At 35.3% G+C, this 14166-nt stretch overlaps 1 protein-coding gene across 6 annotated transcripts in view; it reads left to right on the top strand.

The window, feature by feature from the left end:
• The window catches only part of LOC101742157 (kinesin-like protein unc-104), a 102423-nt gene that overhangs the window by 34339 nt on the left and 53918 nt on the right, over positions 1-14166 (top strand). The window lies entirely within an intron of this gene.

The raw sequence follows: 14166 nt of genomic DNA, 5'->3' as shown, positions 1-14166 counted from the left end.
CTCCTCAGAAAAATAAAGGCGTTACAAGAACGCCGGCGGCTCTGTTGAACTTATTGAATTCTTATTTCTCTATATAGATCTGGGCGTTATTGTGTGACCTAAATTTATCGAATGCGGGAGTATAGAATTCACAAGCAATTTCTCGAAATTCTTTTGTCTTCATATTTTGGTATGATCTCATGGATGAAACTTATACTCATTTATGTATAAAGTGTCGAATGAGATGATAGAGAGTACACCCACAGACACAGCCCACTGAGTTTCTCGCCGGATCTTCTCAGTGGGTCGCGCTTCCGATCCGGTGGTAGATTCTGCGAAGCACGGCTCTTGCTAGGGTCAGTGTTAGCAATTCTCTGGTTAGAGCCCCGTGAGCTCAACTACACACGCTGGGGTAAGCTGAAATAGCGTCTCAAGGCTATCAGTATAGGTAGGAAAAAAATATTGAGAGTACAAGTAATCCTCCCATAACACGTGGTTTTACAACACGATTCCACTATAACACGAAGAGAAAAGTTCCCTAAAATTACCTTATAACGGTACGGTACTTCTATAACATGATAACGAGATTATTGCTTAAAATTATTTAGAAAATTACATTATATTTATAACCACACCATATATGGGAATAATCGAAATTTTACTGCTTATTTTTATGTATAATAAAAGGTATAATATAGATTAAAAAAAATGCATACAGGCATAGTTGAGATGTTTCATTCTGAAAAAATACTCTCCTTGTTGTACTGGCTTCTAGTCTCATATAACACGGCTTCGCATGTTACCTATCTACCGTGTTATAGAAGGGCTACCTGTAATTACTGGGGCAGAGACTCTACATTGATCATGACCATGGCTTGCTGCTGCTGCAAACCCTTGACTCATCCGTAGTACCCTCAATCGATAAATAAAAGACCTAAACTTTTGTATAAAATAAACTTAAAACAAACAAAAAGCATTTGTTTCCCTTTTATGTCCCATTCCCCCAACCTAACCCCAAAGTTGCCAAAACAAAATTGTTATTTTTATTTCATTCCGAGCATTTTCATTTTTGTCCTACCTTTTAAACCTTCTCTGGACTACCACGAATAATAGTATCGTTTACTCAATTACCATCTCCCTCCCATATTCTTCCTGCTTCCGTCACTCGTTCGCCCTCGAACTTTTCCAGCGGGTGGGCGTTTGGTAAGTCTTCACGTCTGAGTACCACCACTTGGTCTGGTTGCCTTCTCCGGACATTTCTTTTCGGCTCTGTAGGACGCGACCTTAACAAATAAATAATATTGAAATTTTTTAATAATCCCGTAGCTTATAATAAAAAATGAAATTACAAATAAGAAATAATACCTATTTGATTATCTGGAACCAATAACAACGCCTACGTATTAGTTCGTAGAAAATACAAGCTACGCTATTTCGTAACGCTTCTACGGCCATCGTAGACGAATGCAACGCCATTAGTTCTCATGCCATTGAAGATGGGTGATTAAATCTATTTTCAGATTATTGTTTCCTAAGTAATTTAAATAAAATTGAATCAATGTCGATTGGAAAATTCTTATTTTTGAACCTAGAAAACAACTACAACTACTGACTAGACGCTGTTAACGATTTGTTTTTTATTTATGTATGTATTTTTGAAGTGAAACTTCTTTAGACGCGTTGAGAGTAAAATTTAACTCGCGACAGATTTGTTACGGCTAGAGAGAAAAGATACAATTTATGAAGAGCGAGAGTGAGAAAATAGAGCCCCTCGCGAACCACTCGACCGTAGAAAGAGGAAAGGGACAAAGCGAGTTAGGTCGTTTATCTTATACACAACATTTCCTATTACAAGAGAAATTTGATTTAAGGATGAAAAATTAAGAAAACCACTATACTATATACACACCGCAAAAGAAGTTTCACTTCTTTCACGTGCACCAATTTGCACGCGCGCCACTTTTTATTGCATTAGAATTAGATGGACAGACGAGATCCAACCTCGTGTTATTAAATTTTCACTCAAAAACTTGTTATAAGTCGTCGTGGCCTAACGGATAAGACGTCCGGTGCATTCGTGTTGAGCGATGCACCGATGTTCGAATCTCAGGCGGGTACCAATTTTTCTAATGAAATACGTACTCAACAAATGTTCAAGATTGACTTCCACGGTGAAGGAATAACATCGTGTAATAAAAATGAAACCCGCAAAATTATTATTTGCGTAATTACTGGTGGTAGGACCTCTTGTGAGTCCGCGCGGGTAGGTATTAAACCCCTTGCCTATTTCTGCCGTGAAGCAGTAATGCGTTTCGGTTTGAAGGGTGGGGCAGCCGTTGTAACTATACTGAGACCTTAGAACTTGTATCTCAAGGTGGGTGGCGCATTTACGTTGTGGATGTATATGGGCTCCAGTAACCACTTAACACCAGTTGGGCTGTGAGCTCATCCACCCATCTAAGCAATAAAAAAAAAAAGACACGTGGTCGGAATTTCAATCGTATTTCGATTCACGTTTGCCTCGTGTAGGAAATATACAGGATGGTGGTATATACTCGTGTGGCACGATTGCGTGTCTCCATTTACACTAATTCAACTTCGATTAACTATATATGGAAACTCATAATGCTAGTCTTCTATATATATAAAAATGAATTGCTGTTCGTTTGTCTCGCTAAAACTCGAGAAAGGCTGGACCGATTTGGCTAATTTTGATCTTGAATTATTTGTGGAAGTCCAGAGAAGGTTTAAAAGGTAGATAAATATGAAAATGCCCCGAATTATTTTAAATAAAAATAACAATTTTTGTTTTCCTTGATGTGTACCCCGTAGGACAGATTCCTTTTGTTTGTTTTAAGTTTATTTTATACAAAAGTTTAGGTCTTTTATTTATCGATTGAGGCACTACGAAGTCTGCCGGGTCAGCTAGTAATCAATAAAGATTAGAAATGATTTTCAACTTAAAGCAACTTCGGGTTATGTAACACGATTCGCTATTAATCAAAGTGGCTATAATTATGTAGGTACATACAATAACCGTAGTGTGTAGTAACCGCCCACACTAAAGAATAAAAGTGTTTATACAACATCTCACTAACTCCATTAAATGTAGGCAGAACGTGGGCGTTACCTTCCGATCTATCCAATAAGTTTGTTATGCAATCATTCAATTTATACAAGAAATTTCAATCTTTAAGTTTCAGTGCCTTTTCTCGAGAAATTTTCATTTCTCTACGATGATTCTTTGATGGTAGTGGACTAAAAATTTTTATGACTAGTCATTCTCATTAGTGGTAGGCGTAGTTAAAGCCCCAAAGGGTAGGTTCCATTACTGTCTGTTTGCTTCCGCCGCGAAGCAGTTGCATTCCGGTTTGACGGGTGGTACCTCCATATGGCATACAACTGAGAATTGTCTCATGTCTCAAGATTGGTGCCAGAACTTTTGTTTTAATTATTGGATGGGTGGACGAACTCATGGTCCGCCTGGTGTTAAATGATTACCGAAGCCCATTGACTTCAACAACATATATGCCGTCACCCACCTTGAGCATGAGTTCTAAGTCTCAGTTTTCCAATACAACGGTAGAAGTGGACAGGGTGGCGGTACCTACCCGTGACGGATAACAGCTTCATTCCCAAATGAGGTCTTAATATCTGCGAAGTTATTATAATTTCATTCAAATTTCATTTTGTCGTCTCTAGACGCCATACCTCTAGCTTTTTTGAACATAAATAAGTTTTTTACTTTCAAACAATTCGATTAATTAGAATACTTCCAATAACGTAATTACATTGAATTTCCTTCGATATTAATCGTCTGGAGCACCGGAGAGGGTCTCTCATCCCGCACAAGTGCGGACCTGTTATCGATTGCTCCGTCCGTGATACTTTGACCTTTTTAAATACTGCGTAGTTCTGTATTTAAACAGAGAATTTTATTCCGTATCTATTGTACTTCATGGGTCTGTGGTATTGTATAATTTTTCGGTTTAACTTTATTTTGAAAATATGTTATTCTGTTATTACATATATCCTATCTATAACATTTTCTTTAATAAATTTTTGATCCCTACATTTTATTAGGTCCACGGGTAACGGTGCCTAAATTTGCTATTGCCATATAAAAATATATGTTTGCATATTTTTACAGCTTAAATGCTAAGCATCTTCACTGGGCATTACTGCTTATCTAAGTTCTTTCTGTGTGCAAATAAACGTAAATGTTAAGATTTTTTTTTAATGCTAGGTTGGTGGACGAGCTCACAGCCCACCTGATGTTAAGTGGTTACTGGAACCCATAGACGTCTACAACGTAAATGCGCCCGCCACCCACCTTGAGATATAAGTTCTAAGGTCTCAGTATAGTTACAACGGCTGCCCCACCCTTCAAACCGAAATGCATTACTGCTTCACGGCCGAAATAGGCAGGGTGGTGGTACCTACCCGTGCGGACTCACAAGAGGTCCTGCCACCAGTAAATATTTTAAGAGGTCTCATAATGCCTTGAATATTTAATTGTGAAGTGAAATATTTAGCATTTTAAACACCACCAGCTTGAACTATCGAGCCAAGTTAAACCGACAATGTATAGAAGTTAAAAAAATCGTAAATTCATTATCACGTATTGCAAATTAACTTTACAGTAATCCAAATTCGTTCCGCGATGTATGAATACACTATGAGACGAGAGTATGAGTACTGTTGGTTGGACTTGAAAAATTAATTCGGCTCGGCCACGTTGAATGCGTAAAAATGTATAATATATTTTCGTAGCATCATTTTTCGGTTCTTGGTTTCTTTTCTTTCAGGGGTATGTTTGGTGTATGGTAGTCACAATAAATTGGCTAATATCCAGTTTCGGAAACTAAGTAGTGTTGTATAATTTATAATCTAACATTCTTAATTAACAATAATAAATGATAAATAATGAATTTAGACTTATAATTTCTATGGTTGTAATTTGTTTTGTGCATCAATAAAGGAAAAAAAAACACAATAAAACAAAAAAAAACCGGCATCAAAATTTCTACCATCGATTAAGATTCGGTAGATCAATAATTGTGACCTCAAAGTATGTTTTATAGTGAGTGCAGTGAACTTAAACGCAACGTCCTAAAAGCAAATTGAATGTAAGATTTAATTCCAGTCTGATCTAATTATTGAAGGCTTCGTACTAATTAATTTCATTATTAATCCCTAGATAAGTTAAGTGACCTCTTTACGTCGAAGACATTGTTAAGACTGAGTGAGTGATAATACGAAAAGAAAAAAAAAATCTTAAATAGTAGCATTGAAAAAAAAATTATAGTATATATTATTATTATTATTTTTTTTTTTCCTTACGTTAGATTAGTTTTCGTTATCGTGTTGTTTTGTCGTAATTGTAAGGAACGTTGTTATAGAAATTCAGCACTATATGTCTTGTTTTGTCGTGCGCACATAACTTATGTTGCAAGCCAGATTTTGTTCCTTTTTATTTGTGCTTTTTATGTATCTTTAGCTTGTGATGTGTATTGTGAGCCTAATAAAAAATAAAAAAAATTATTGGTGTTAATTAATAAATAAGTTCGCATTTAATGTTTCATTGAAAATAAATCGATAGATGAGCTTGTGACCCCCCTAGTGTTAAGTGATTATTGAAGACCTTAGACAAATGATGCCATCACCTTGATAAATATGAGGTCGAAGAGGCAATTGTGTTTTAATAACGACTGTTCTAATATATACTTTGGTGGTAGAAATAGGCCATCTACGCAACTGTCAGAATACCATCAGTAATCTATACTAATATTATAAAGAGGAAAGATTTGTTTGTTTGTTTGTATTGAATAGGCTCCGAAACTACTGAACCGATTTGAATTCTTTCATTGTTTGGAAGCTACACTATTCCCGAGTGATATAGGCTATAATTTTTTTTGAAAAAAATTATGTATCCTCACTAAAACTCCAATAATGTAACCCAAGATGTAACAAAATTACCTAAAATATTCTTTACATCGCGGGCCCTGCGAAAACTATTGATGATAGAATTAAATAATGTAGGTACTACGACTTTGTAGAATACATTATTATAAAATTTACAAAAAGTGTCGCCACAGCATATGTCTAACTATTATAGTTATGCCGCAATAAGTGTTCTTTTATTTTAAAAAATAAAACAACGTCAAATATCGTTGAAATTTTTTGTTAAAGACTCGAGCGGAGCCGGAGCGGGCCGCTAGTATACTATATACCGGTAATGTTAAAATTAAATAATGATTAGGTAGGTATATGACAAAGGATTTCCACCGAGCGGGTGATATTGCTTAGTAGACCGACGGTCCGAATGTGGTTGTTCGAAACTTGTATTGGGATCTTATCTTGAAAATGTTGTAATCGAGATTCAGGCATCTGTCAAATATCTTGTGTTGTATGATGGCTACCCGCCATAATTAAGATGTACCCTAATAATAGTAAACCTTATATCCTTATACCATTATTGTATTATTATCCTATTGAATAGTACAAAAGATTTTCGTTATATTCATGTTCAAGGTCGGTGAACTCTGAGTTTCCATTGTTTTTTTACTCTCTTTAACGGTTTGAAAAATGAACGAAAAGCCCTACAGAAATCGGTCGTGCCCTTTATTAATCTCAACTGGTCAGACGCCGATCGATCAAAGCCCGTCTCTCGTCTCGATTTTGATTCGTAAGTTTACTGACAGTTGCCAGTGACAAGTCGAGTCGTTGAACTCTATTTTGTTACCCTACCTAAAGATTCATGTAGTGTGATGATCCCATATCTTATACCTTGAAACGAGCAATTCTTGTATATTAATATAATATATATAATCTGAATCTCGGAAACGGCTCCAACGATTTTCATAAAATTTGTATACAGGGGATTTCGGGGGCGATAAATCAATCTAGCTACGATTTATTTTCAGAAAATGTTGTTTTATTCGTGTTTTCAACAAAAAACTTCCCGACATCTATTGGCGTATTATAATACTATTTTTCTTAATTGAGGGCAACTAACCGCTTTAAAGACACAACAAGACGGCGTTATCAAAAAAAAAAACCGAGCATCGTCTAGTGTATTTAAAGTTAAAGTACATTCTCTCATTAAAAATACGTAAGACATCTGAAAGTTTTAGATTGTTCAATAATAACCCTTTCTTCCAATCCCGCAAATTGACAAGCTGTCATTTTCAAGTACCATTATCGTTGAGCCATCTTGTCAAAGGTAACGAAGCGCTGACGCCTAACTCTTTCCCCACGAGGACGTCTTTCAAGTCTAAGCAGGACGCAAACTAGGTTCGGCGAATCCCTTTGACACGTGGCCTCCGACAGACAACTAAATATTAAAATATTCATGAGTTTTAGCAGTAGCCAGCCGTCTGTTGTCAAGAAGGCTCCGTGAAAAGCCTAAGATACAATATCAGGGCAAATTTTTACTTTTGCTTGTATATTTTATACGTAGATTTAAATATTTCGATGCGGGCAATATCAAGATTTTTACGTATTCATTCTATTTAGAGAGATAAATATTTATTTATTTATTTATGTACACACAAAAAAGAAGACATAGTACAGAGTAATAGGAAAATTATGTACAAAGGCACTACTTATTTCTTTAAGAAATCTTTTCCAGCAGACCTGCGAGAGGATTATGAGAATAATAATTAAAAGTGATGAGTGTGTGTAGAACAGCTAAAATAACAAATACAACATGAGAATTATAGTAAATTTGGTAAACAAACACACAGTACAGTAACACAGTATATACGAAGAGTATAGAACAATGATCATTCGGTATAGAATTAGATCATAGAATTAGGTATAGAATCATCAGCATAGAATTCAGTGAATACAAAACTGACATTATAGATGTTTAAAATGTTATAGCATATTTCTCTCAAAACGGAGATACAGCAAACCATATAACCTAGACCGACTATTTGTATAATGATTTTTGAAAATGTATACAAGAAGTATCTATACTAATATTATAAAGAGGAAAGATTTGTTTGTTTGTTTGTTTCGAATAGGCTCCGAAACTACTGGACCGATTTGAAAAATTCTTTTTCCATTAGAAGCCGACATTGTCCCTGGTGAATATAGGCTAATTTTATTTTTTTTTTTTTTATTTTATTTTTTTTGTTTCAGGTGTGTTTTAATTTCAAAATAATTCTATGAAAGTCTTAGCAATATTGCCGATCTTAATAAAATATATCCCCGACATTTTCCGGTAGCAAAGATCGTGATCCCCATAAACATCCGGTCCTGGTCAGTATATAAACTTGCCAACGTTTCTGGTACTGTACAGTACGTCGGTTACAACCTCCTTGGGGATTTCGAGCCAACAAAATTAGGCACTAATTAAAGCCCCGAACGCGTTTGTTTCTAATTAAGACATCTATTTGCAAATTCATCTGACAAAGCGTTATTAAGACGCGTCCTTTCTCGGGCATCTTTTCTACAATTTTGTGTTTATTCTTGTTTTATTTATTTATTGGAACGAAGTTCCTTACGGCAGGCTTGGAGGGGATAGGGATTTTGCTGCGCGATCGAACTGAAAAAAATGTGATAGTAAAACCGTAAGAAAAAACCCGTGGAAAAAAGTGCGTAGAATAAAACCGTTAAAAAATCCGTGGAAAAAAGTGCGTGGAATAAAACCGTTAAATGAGACGTGCGCAGGCGCGACAGTCGTATACACAAGCGAGTAGTGTATAATACCTTTCTCTTTCTCCCTCTTTCTTTTCGTTCTCTCATCCCTTCTCTCTCTATTTTGTAATTATTTCTATTTCTATGTAATTTTATGTTGTCAAACAAAAATAAAGAGACATATTTTGTTATTTTAATTGATAATTTGAATTACGATTTTATTTTTATTTTACGTAATTTATTATTTCCTAAAATACTGAATTTCCTAAATACTTTCTTGTACTTAAATAAAAACTAATCAGCAAAATTTAAGAGAAAAATCAAGAAAACCAACATAAAATTGAGCACGATTTTTTTTTTGCAAATTGTGCCGATTCTACGTTAGCCGAAGGAACTTCGTTCCTACCTGGTGTCCCACGACACCACATAATTAGTTTTTGCTTAGATGTGTGAGGGAGCTTACAGACCACCTGGTATTAAGTGGTTATTGGAGCCCATAGGCAACTACAACGTAAATGCGCCACCCACCTTGAGATATAAGTTCTAAGGTCTCAGTATAGTTATAACGGCTGCCCCACCCTTCAAACTGAAACGCATTATAGCTTTACGGCAGAAATAGGCAGGCTGGTGGTACCTACTCGTGCGGACTCACAAGAGGTCCTACCACCAGTAAAGTACCACCAGTATTCGTTTCGTAGGAGATATTAATTTGAATGAAAAAAAAGTGGAGAGTATTAAACGGTAGGCAGCGGCTTGGCTCTGCCCCTGGCATTGCTGACGTCCATGAGCGACGGTAACCACTCTCCATCAGGTGGGCCGTATGCTCGTCTGCCTATACGGCAATAAAAAAAAAGAGGACTGATGCTTGTATTCTTCTTATGTACTCAATTACAAAGTATAAGATAAATAACGTTACGTAATATTTAGATGCAAAATATTGGCAATCCCAAGGTTCGTTAAAAGACAAGTACACGGCCTAAAGGTCTAGATACCAGGCCATACTCCAAAAAAAAAAAGACAAGTACACATTCTGAATTCATAATTTGTATTTGAAGAGATCTTTTGTTCAATATGCTGACAGCACAAGTAAGCTAATCAAAACAGTATTCTGGAAAACAGATTCCCCTAGGACAAGGAACTTTGTAACAAACAGTCCCAGGTTTCATTCGTTTTGAAATTGGTTCCATAGTACAAACTATCGAGTTTTCTCTCGGACTCAATACTGGCGATGAATAAATAACGAGTTTGTATATTTGTTAATAATTTTGTACCGATCAAAATAAATTCTTGGGTCGTATGTAATATTAAACTTGTTTTAAGGAAACCATAAGGCATTAGGTCGATCTACCTAAAGGAAATACGAAAAACAAGGTGAAATTACAAGTACTAAAAACGGATGATGAGTAAATACTCGTAGTAACAGCATCTAAAGGAAGCCAGGGTCGCGTACTAGATTCGTTTGGCATTAAAATTCGAAAAACAAAAAGGTAAAACAAATTCATTGGTCATCAAAGCTACCACATACAAAATTTACAATGTGAGATTCCTGCGGGTATTGAGAGAGACTACAACCAAGACGTCTGTCCCGTTTTACTTCGATTTCATAGCAATATTTGATAGGAAACAGGAAAACTACAGTAGGAGGTCACAGAAGGTTTAGAATTTGTCGTGGCCTAAAATGTCCGATGTACTGGTATCGAGCGATAGGACTGATATTCAAATCTCGCAGTAATATAGCAGAATTGATTTATATATTTATATGGCAGTTATAAACATGTATAATTTTTATTAAGTTTATAAAGATGAACTTCTCCGCGTTCTTCGTCTTAAAATCAAACTTGATGGCAAAAGTTTGGTTGCAATTTAATCAATTAAAATGAGGTCAGGTTGTTTTTAATTTATTTATGAAAATTACAAATTGTGTCAGCGGTCGTACAGCCGGCCTATACAAACAGGCAGACGAATATCTTATTTGTGTTTTAGAATTACTAAGCGTACGAACAGCTCGACACGTAGAGCCTTAGGGATCTTTTTGTCACTCCCTTGAAGTCCTAATCCTGTTCTCGAAACACCGTCCGTAGAATTTTCGCGAAGTTCTTGTCGGATACGATCTTGATATGAACAGCCAGTAAAATGTACTTTCATATCCTTCAGGGATCTATTTATCCATAAAGTACCGTCATCAACAAGTTGAGTCGTCATACTTTGTCAGTTTGCAAAAGTGGTCTCACACTCATAAAAGATTTTCAAGCTAACTTACACAACGTCTGTACCTTGTCTATTCACGAACATTAAAAAAATTGCTTACGGTTTGATAACATTATCTATCTTGTATCTATCTATCTATCTATCTATATATATAAAAATGAATTGCCGTTCGTTAGTCTCGCTAAAACTCGAGAACGGCTGGACCGATTTGGCTAATTTTGGTCTTGAATTATTTGTTGAAGTCCAGAGAAGGTTTAAAAGGTAAATAAATATGAAAATGCTCGGAATTAAATAAAAATAGCAATTTTGTTTTTCCTTTGATGTATTTTTGTTTGTTTTAAGCTTATTGTATACAAAAGATTAGGTCTTTTATTTCTCGATTGAGGCACTACAAAGTCTGCCGTGTCAGCTAGTTTATAGATAAATGGATTCAGCTAACTTTAAAAATGAAAAAAGGACTGCTCATCCAGGATGTTCTTCTATGTCAAGAGTGCCAATAATAAACTCATAAGGTACAAGAACAAAATACAGAACTCGATGGTGACATTAAACTACGAATTATATAGGTACCATGAAAAGTAATATATTTAGACCGGGTCTCGCGATACGCCGAATTAGTTCCCGTTAATTTACTTATGCTATTAACAGCAAACTAAGCTAAGGCTAAGTACACATATGTTGCGTGTGTGACGATAACTTAGCGGGTGCCGGGATTAAGATTGACGAATAAAGTTAACCTCATTCACGAGTTACGTTTTATTTCGCTGTTTTAACTATTTACTCATTTGTTTTCAGTAGCAGTAAAACGTTTTCTATTTTTACGTCATGATAATTAAGTTCATTTTCACTTAATCGTGTCAAATTTGAATAATTACGATGTATGTTTTAGATTTTTATCGTTAAAAGTTATGTTCACGGTTTGCGTCGAAATGAGAAATTTTGTTTTTCGCAGTTGTGTTGTATTGCGGTCTCAGTATTAAGGGCATATGTGATGTTACGTTCTTAAGGCACAAACGTTTTACTGGTGGTAGCTCTTGTGAGTCCGCGCGGGTAGGTACCACTACCCTGCCTATTTCTGCCGTGAAGCAGTAATGCGTTTCGGTTTGAGGGGCGGGGCAGCCGTTGTAACTATACTTGAGACCTTAGAACTTATATCTCAAGCTGGGTGGCGCATTTACATTGTAGATGTCTATGGGCTCCAGTAACCACTTAACACCAGGTGGGCTGTGAGCTCGTCCACCCATCTAAGCAATAAAAAAAATTTAGTAATGTCAACAAAATGTAAATCACCGAATAACGCGAAAGTATTTTTTTTGTTAGCTGCCATGGACAAACAATATTAAGGCCCACCTGACCTTAAATGGTTACTGCAGTTCACCCACATCGACTGTGCAACCCTTTTAATCACAATGCATACCATTTGAAAATTGTAAGTTATTTTCGGCCAATGATCGAAATTCGACCAAATCGCTATCACCTCAAGATTGAAATTCATTATATTAAATTTTCTCTTTTGTTTTGTTTTGTTTTGTTGTTGACATTTTGAATAAAATTACTATTTCGTTATTAAAAACATTGATACTATTAAATTGGTTCAAATCGGCATATGTACTTAACTGATTTATCTATTTATGTACATATAAAAATTCGAATTTATTGTATGCCTACACATGAGCAAATTTTATAAATTGCTTAATTAAATTCTAAGAATAATAAGAAATTAATAAAATGATAATTTTTAAAACCTATTTTAATTTCGTCACGTTCGTATGTCTGGGCTTATGAGAGCTGTAATATAGAAAATTTCATAGACAGCTGAATCTTTTTGAGTATGTAACCACACTAGGTTAGGTTTAAAAAAGCTGTACATGTTTTTACATATTTTTTTTTTATTTGAGGCAAAATTTGATGAAACATGCATGTACAAAGCCGTAAAGTAGGCATGGGAAAGTGTATCGACCCTTACAACGACATCAAGAAAAAAATCTTTTAAAGAAATAGTTGTGGTATGTTATTAATAATATTTTAATTATGGGAAGTTTCTGCCTTATCGGATATTATCATTGCAGCCATTTTTGTTTCAAATTCAATCCTGACATCTAGAGTTGTACTCTGTTGGTTTGGACTGTTTTTTTCACAACCACATTATCTTTGCGAGATAGATAAAGTAAAATTACATAATATTTTTTTATATTGCACGCAATTCAACTTGATATAGGAGAATGTAAATTACTTTTATTACATACGAGGCTCCCTTTAATCCATTAGCGGAGCATGAAGAGGCGTTTTATTATAATACATTTTGCGTTGACATTGAAACTTGGCTACGAGAATAGATGTTCCGATTGCTTTAATGAAATCAATTTTTATATTTGTACTAGCTGACCCGGCAGACTTCGTAGTGCCTAAATCGATAAATAAAAGACCTAAACTTTTGTATAAAATAAACATAAAACAAACAAAAGGAATCCTTCCGACGGGGGACACATCAAAGGAAAAAGAAAATTGACATTTTTATTGAATTCCGAGCATTTTCATATTTATCTACCTTTTAAACCTTCTCTGGACTTCCACAAATAATTCAAGACCAAAATTAGCCAAATCGGTCAAGCCGTTCTCGAGTTTTAGCGAGACTAACGAACAGCAATTCATTTTTATATATATAGATTTCATGTAATAGTATTCTCCTATTATTTTTCTAAACTCTTTTCTTAATTCGTACCTCGAGTTATGTTGGCGTGCCGTTAACCCGCGAAGGCGGCCATTTCGTGAAACAATAATGCGTTCTGGATGCAACTGAGATTTCGTGCTCATTTCTCAAAGAGGAATTTTTGTAGCGTCCATAGGTTCAGATATCCCTTCAACATGTAGTAAGTAGGCCGTGATATAGTCTGCCCATTAGTGGATAGATTTGTGGGTCTGTCCCTATATTCCTTATTTTTCCAACCAACGAACAACCTACTTTTTCTCTTATGCTAACTATCTATCGGTATGTTTTTCTAACAGCAAGGCAATCAAACGTGGTCTTGCATTTATTAAAATCGTTTCACTTCTTTGACTTTAAGCAGGAGCCGCACACTACTAAAGAGCCTGCGTTTTATTCCAGAGAAGATGCACATAAAACGCGAAATTTCTCGAAATTTCTAGAGCTTCATTTCAGAAATTAAACTTTAGAAATTTCGAGAAATTTCTTCAAGATCAGTCTAGAGGTCATGGGAAATTTAAAATCTACATACTTAGTGACTATTAACGAACTATGTGACGAGGAAAATCTCGGCATGTTCTTTTTAATTTCCAATCAATATTCTACTGCAGAATATTTGAAATACAATC

This window comes from Bombyx mori, chromosome 3, assembly GCF_030269925.1.
Source record: "Bombyx mori chromosome 3, ASM3026992v2".
Classification (NCBI taxonomy): Eukaryota; Metazoa; Arthropoda; class Insecta; order Lepidoptera; family Bombycidae; genus Bombyx; species Bombyx mori.
The sequence above is the reverse complement of the archived record's forward strand: the minus strand, read 5'-3'. Positions and strand labels throughout refer to the sequence as shown.